The following is a 7,326-nucleotide window of genomic DNA, read 5'->3' as shown; positions in this document are numbered from 1 at the left end:
TTTCAGAGCCTGCTATTGGTCTATTCAGGGACTCAGCTTCTTCTTGATTTAGTCTTGGGAGAGAGTAAGTATCCAGGATATTATCCATTTCTTCTAGATTTTCTAGTTTATTTGCATAGAGGTGTTTACAGTATTCTCTGATGGTCGTTTGTATTTCTGTGGGGTCGGTGGTGATATCCCCTTTATCATTTTTTATTGCATCTATTTGATTCTTCTCTCTTTTCTTCTTTATTAGTCTCGCTAGCTGTCAATTTTGTTGATCTTTTCAAAAAACCAACTCCTGGATTCATTGATTTTTTGGAGAGTTTTTTGTGTCTCTATCTCCTTCAGTTCTGCTCTGATCTTAGTTATTTCTTGCCTTCTGCTAGCTTTTGAATGTGTTTGCTCTTGCTTCTCTAGTACTTTTAATTGTGATGTTAGATTGTCAATTTTAGATTTTTCCTGCTTTTTCTTGTGTGCATTTAGTGCTATAAATTTCCCTCTACACACTGCTTTAAATGTGTCCCAGAGATTCTGGTATGTTGTATCTTTGGTCTCATTGGTTTCAAAGAACATCTTTATTTCTGCCTTCATTTCGTTGTGTACCCAGTAGTCATTCAGGAGCAGGTTACTCAGTTTCCATGTAGTTGAGCGGTTTTGATTGGGTTTCTTAGTCCTGAGTTCTAGTTTGATTGCACTGTGGTCTGAGAGACAATTTGTTATAATTTCTGTTCTTGTACATTTGCTGAGGAGTGCTTTACTTCCAATTATGTGGTCAATTTTGGAATAAGTGCGATGTGGTGCTGAGAAGAATGTATATTCTGTTGATTTGGGGTGTAGAGTTCTGTAGATGTCTATTAGGCCTGCTTGCTGCAGAGATGAGTTCAATTCCTGGATATCCTTGTTAACTTTCTGTCTCGTAGATCTGTCGAATGTTGACAGTGAGGTGTTGAGGTCTCTGATTATTATTGTATGGGAGTCTAAGTCTCTTTGTAAGTCTCTAAGGACTTGCTTTATGAATCTTGGTGCTCCTGTATTGGGTGCATATATATTTAGGATAGTTAGCTCTTCCTGTTGAATTGATCCCTTTACCATTATGTAATGGCCTTCTTTGTCTCTTTTGATCTTTGATGGTTTAAAGTCTGTTTTATTCGAGACTAGTATTGCAACCCCTGCTTTTTTTTGTTCTCCATTTGCTTGGTAGATCTTCCTCCATCCCTTTATTTTGAGCCTATGTATGTCTCTGCATGTGAGATGGGTCTCCTGAATATAGCAGACTGATGGGTCTTGACTCTTTATCCAGTTTTCCAGTCTGTGTCTTTTAATTGGAGCATTTAGTCCATTTACATTTAAGGTTAATATTGTTATGTGTGAACTTGATCCTGCCATTATGATATTAATTGGTTATTTTGCTCATTAGTTGATGCAGTTTCTTCCTAGCCTCAATGGTCTTTACATTTTGGCATGTTTTTGCAATGGCTGGTACTGGTTGTTTCTTTCCATGTTTAGTGCTTCCTTCGGGGCATCTTGAAAGGCTGGCCTGGTGGTGACAAAATCTCTAAGCATTTGCTTGTCTGTAAAGGATTTTATTTCTCCTTCACTTATGAAACTTAGTTTGGCTGGATATGAAATTCTGGGTTTAAAATTCTTTTCTTTAAGAATGTTGAATATTGGCCCCCACTCTCTTCTGGCTTGTAGAGTTTCTGCTGAGAGATCTGCTGTTAGTCTGATGGGCTTCCCTTTGTGGGTAACCCGACCTTTCTCTCTGGCTGACCTTAAGATTTTTTCCTTCATTTCAACTTTGGTAAATCTGGCAATTTTGTGTCTTGGAGTTGCTCTTCTCGAGGAGTATCTTTGTGGCGTTCTCTGTATTTCCTGAATTTGAATGTTGACCTGCCCTACTAGGTTGGGGAAGTTCTCCTGGATGATATCCTGAAGAGTGTTTTCCAACTTCGTTCCATTTTCCCCCTTACTTTCAGGCACCCCAATCAGATGTAGATTTGATCTTTTTACATAATCCCATACTTTTTGCAGGCTTTGTTCATTTCTTTTTCTGCTTTTTTCTTTAGATTTCTCTTCTTGCTTCATTTCATTCATTTGATCCTCAATCACTGATACTCTTTCTTCCAGTTGATCGAGTCGGTTACTGAAGCTTGCGCATTTGTCATGTATTTCTCGTGTCACGGTTTTCATCTCTGCCCATTCGTTTATGGCCTTCTCTGCATTAATTATTCTGGCTATCAATTCTTCAACTCTTTTTTCAAGATTTTTAGTTTCTTTGCGCTGTGTACGTAATTCCTCCTTTAGCTCTGAAAATTTGATGGACTGAAGCTTTCTTCTCTCATCTCGTCAAAGTCATTCTCCGTCCAGCTTTGATCTGTTGCTGGCGATGAGCTGTGTTCCTTTGGAGGGGGCAATGTGCTCTTATTTTTTGAATTTCCAGCTTTTCTTCCCTGCTTTTTCCCCATCTTTGTGGTTTTATCTGCCTCTGGTCTTTGATGATGGTGATGTACTGATGGGGTTTTGGTGTGGGTGTCCTTCCTGTTTGTTAGTTTTCCTTCTAACAGTCAGGACCCTCAGCTGTAGGTCTGTTGGAGATTGCTTGAGGTCCACTCCAGACCCTGTTTGCCTGGGTGTCAGCTGCAGAGGCTGCAGAAGATAGAATACTGCTGAACAGCGAGTGTACCTGTCTGATTCTTGCTTTGGGAGCTTCCTCTCAGGGGTGTACTCCACCGTGGGAGGTGTGGGGTGTTGGTCTGCCCCTAGTGGAGGATGTCTGCCAGTTAGGCTACTCAGGGGTCAGGGACCCACTTGAGCAGGCAGTCTGTCTGTTCTCAGATCTCAACCTCCGTGTTGGGAGATCCACCGCTCTCTTCAAAGCTGTCAGACAGAGTCGCTTGCGTCTGCAGAAGTTTCTGCTGCTTTTTGTTGTTGTTGTTGTTTAGCTGTGCCCTTTTCCCAGAGGTGGAGTCTACAGAGACTGGCAGGCCTCCTTGAACTGCTGGGGGCTCCACCCAGTTCGATCTTCCCAGTGCTTTGTTTACCTACTTAAGCCTCAGCAATGGCGGGCGCCCCTCCCCCAGCCTCACTGCTGCCTTGCGGTTAGATTGCAGACTGCTGTGCTAGCAATGAGGAAGGCTCCGTCGGCGTGGGACCCTCCCGGCCAGGTGTGGGATATAATCTCCTGATGTGCCCGTTTGCTTAAAGCGCAGTATTGGGGTGGGAGTTACCCAATTTTCCAGGTGTTGTGTGTCTCAGTTCCCCTGGCTAGGAAAAGGGATTCCCTTCCCTCTTGCGCTTCCCAGGTGAGGCGATGCCTTGCCCTGCTTCAGCTCTCGCTGGTCGGGCTGCAACAGTTGACCAGCACTGATTGTCCAGCACTCCCCAGTGAGATGAACCCAGTACCTCAGTTGATAATGCAGAAATCACCTGTCTTCTGTGTCGCTGGCGCTGGGAACTGGAGACTGGAGCTGTTCCTATTCAACCATCTTGCTCCACCCCCCTCCATATAGATTTTTCTTTATAAAAAGTATTTTCACTGGACCTTTATTTTGGTATATGCCATGAAGAATAAATCATTTATTTCCTTTGTGATAAGAACATCATATTTTTACACCTCAAGTATCAATGATGCCATCCTCCAAGTAGTTTTTATTGCTTACTACATTATTGCTATGGCCAGAATGTTTATGTCCCCTTTCAAATTCATATGTGGATAATTTTAGGTGTGTGGCCTTTGGGGAAGTGATGAAGCCAAGAGTTCTCCATCTTGATGAATGGAATCGGAGGTCTTTTAATGGAAGTTGAAGGGAATGCCCTTGTCCCTTGTGCAAGAAGGTACCATCTCTGGGGAACAAGGCTCTCACCAAATATTAAATTTGCTGCTGCCTTGATCTTGCAGTTTCTAACCTCTGCAACTGTAAAAAACACATTTCTGTTGTTTATCTTTTACCCAGTCTAAGGAATTTTGTTATAGCAGCCTGGATGCACTATGACAATTTCTTAGACACTTTGGTCTATTTCTGAATTTTTAGTTTCAATGACCTGAGTTTTTTAATCAATCAAGATTTTTCACAGGGCTGGCTGGTCTTGTTTTTTCGTTGTTGTTTTCTTTTTGTTTTGTTTTGTTTTTCCAGAGTTTTCTTATCTATTCTCATTTGTGTTTTCATCTATACAATATTTTACAGTAATATGTCTACTTCCAATATTTAATGGTATCTGTATTGGAACAAAATTGAATTTATAAATTACCTTAAGAACAATTGATGCTGATAATACTGAGTTTTTCTTCCTAAGAATATGATACAAATTTTCTATTTGCTTATGTCTACATTCATATATTTCATAAACTTTCTATGGATTTTTTCATATTCTGTACATGTTTTTGTAATATTTATTCCTAGATAGTTTATTTTATTCTGCTAATAGGTAATTTGAGACAAAATGAAATTGTAAAGTGTTCATTTGAGTAAGAGCGATCGATAAATTATAGAACTCAGACTGAAAGATATTTAGTGTTTCCTTGACAGTGTAAGAAGCAAATATTTATTGGAAAAAATGTGAAAGCAAAGAAATCATTTGATTGGTGGTAGCAGCAAATTTTTGTTTGTTTGTTTTTTGTTTGTTTACCTTGTTGGACATTTCCTATTTATATAAAGTTGTTGGCTACTACTGATTGGTTGAGTTTCATTTCTGTTTTTTAAATAGACAGCTACAAGAAATAATTTAGGTTTTGCTTATATTTGTGAATCAATCAAGGTCGAGATCACTTATGAGATCTAACTGATTTTGTCTGCTCAGAGGTTGCTGAGACCTGATCTCCATTTTAATTTACTTGAACAAAATTTCTGCACTTGTATTTTCCATCCAAACTGTAACTTATAAATTACTATTGTTGTACATATGTAGGCCCATGTCATGCATGCTTTGAAGACATGTCCTGCTTTCAAACTCATTTGTAGAATGTTTTCATTAAATTTACCCCATTTCTTGGAATGATAAACTGCAATCTTCCAATTACAAGAGCTATGAGTTCAGAGTAAAGATGAAGCAGAAGTGAAAAGAGTTCTCCAACCCACACATGCAGTAAAAACAAACTTCATATGGATACAATGAGTAATTATCTAAAATTTAAAATACTCTGAAAACATTAATGTTTATCTCATTACCATGTAATATGAAAATTACAAGACAAAAAAACCCAAAGACTTTTATTTTTAAAATAGAAATGAAGCCATTTATATGATGAAATAATCCATAATTTAAATGTAAAATGCCAATAGGAAATATATGAAATAAAAGAAAATTATATGTAAAATCATAATGCCTGTATTAGATATAATATCTTCCAATAAAATAAGTTGAAACCTACAAAATGGAAGAAAGTTTAAAATTAGGCAGATGTTATGAGTCTGGTGAAGAATAAATACACATGTCAATAAGCATTTAATGTATTTTGTCTTAGATTTTATATGAAATAATAAAAAGTAAACAAACCAATAGCATGGTAATTTCACCCTGATTGCATCAAACTGAAAAAAATGCAAACATTTTTCCATTAGAAGGTGGATTTATGGATTGGTCTCATGCTGCATTCAAGCACTTTGGCCAGGACCCAACACTCATTGCCAAGAGTCAGCAGGCTAGAAGTTTGCTTTTAAGATGTTCTCCAGCCTGCCACCAGGACACTTTGTCCTGACTACTTCTTCAACTGTGATATAGGTTTTGCTGATATAAAGGCAAACCCAGTTCTATGCTTACCAAGCATCTATGTGGCTAGAGTTGCAAATTGAGCATTGAGGCATTAGGTAAGATTTCTTCCCAGGTTTTCAACCAGACTTTTTAGAATTTCCTGAAAACACTGACTTTGTCTTTTTCAGACCCCATCTCCAAAAGGGAATCAGAGAGGGGGTCTGGAAGCTACTCAGAATCTCCAGACTCCTCTCTAGTAATAATGGACTTGGATACAAAGAGGCAACCTCCTGACCTCAAAGACACCAACCCAGATTCTGGGCATTGAATTCCTGGCTCCCCATGAAAGACCTCATCTGACTCACATCAAAGCCCGCACTCTTCTTCAACATTCACCTTCCAGACACGTTCCAAAACAGCTCATCAGAATTGTCTTGAGATGAAACAAAAAGTGATGAAGCTCCAGGTTTGGAATGCCTGCCTCATTCCCCACCTCCTGAAAAGTCTGCACCTGCCAGTTAGAGCTCTCACATCTTAAGGAGCTTAGCCTCTCAGAGTGCATCCTCTAACAGGACCTCTTGGCCTTTTCCTCCTTACAGGAGAGTGCCCAAGAATAATAGGGAATACATAGCCTCCACTCTCACATGACTTGGTTGACTGATGAACTGATGTCTGAGGAGAAAAAAAATATGCAGGGAACAGACAGTGTCTTGTGAATCCCTGTTTCTCCCGCTGTGATGCCTCTGCAAATGGAGGGAGAATCCCCAAATAATATTGGGTGGTGGACAGACACTGCCTAATAAAATTAAGTAAATTTAAGGTGACTTGAAGGGGAATTTATCATATGTCATATACAAAATTTTAGTGAATGAACTTTATTTAAAAACAGTCACAATTTGTAAGGACATTAAAATAGAAATTTAATAGGAAGCTATGAAAATTATCTGCACTTGCTATATAAATGATTGAGTTTGGGGTAACTATCTGAAGGCCATGAGCTTGAAAAGATATCTGCTACTTAATTTCATAAGGCATTTACTTGCAAATGGTTGCCATTTTTGTTCTCATGATATGAAAATTTTTTCTTGCGAACAACATTTCTCTAAAAAAAAGTAGAAATTTTGCCAGTTTTGGTTATTAAAACAATAAAATTGCTCAGTTTGTTACTCTTAACCAAATGCTCCTACAGATAGCACATAACATTCATGCTTTTTTTTTTCACCTTAGATCAATTGCCTTTAATTTTATTCATCAAACTATATTTACTGTAGATAGACATTGCAGTTGTCATGTGCCCTATGGATTTGTACTTTGTTAGAAATATGAATTCTCAGGCCGAGTGTGGTGACTCATGCCTATAATCCCAGCACTTTGGGAGGCTGAAGTGGGTAGATCACCTGAGGTCAGGAGTTCAAGCCCAGCTTGGCCAACGTGGTGAAACCCTGTCTCTACTAAAAATATAAAAAATTAGCTGGTATGGTGGCATGCACTTGTAACCCCAGCTACTTAGGCTATTCAGGCTGAGGCAGGAGAATCACTTGAACCTGGGAGGTGGAGGTTGTGGTGAGCTGAGATCGTGCCATTGCACTCCAGCCTGGGCAACAAGAGTGAAACTCTGTCTTAAAAAAAAAAAAAAAAAAAAAAAGGAAAAGTATT

This window comes from Chlorocebus sabaeus, chromosome 19, assembly GCF_047675955.1.
Source record: "Chlorocebus sabaeus isolate Y175 chromosome 19, mChlSab1.0.hap1, whole genome shotgun sequence".
Lineage (NCBI taxonomy): Eukaryota > Metazoa > Chordata > Mammalia > Primates > Cercopithecidae > Chlorocebus > Chlorocebus sabaeus.
Note: the sequence above shows the minus strand (reverse complement) of the source record.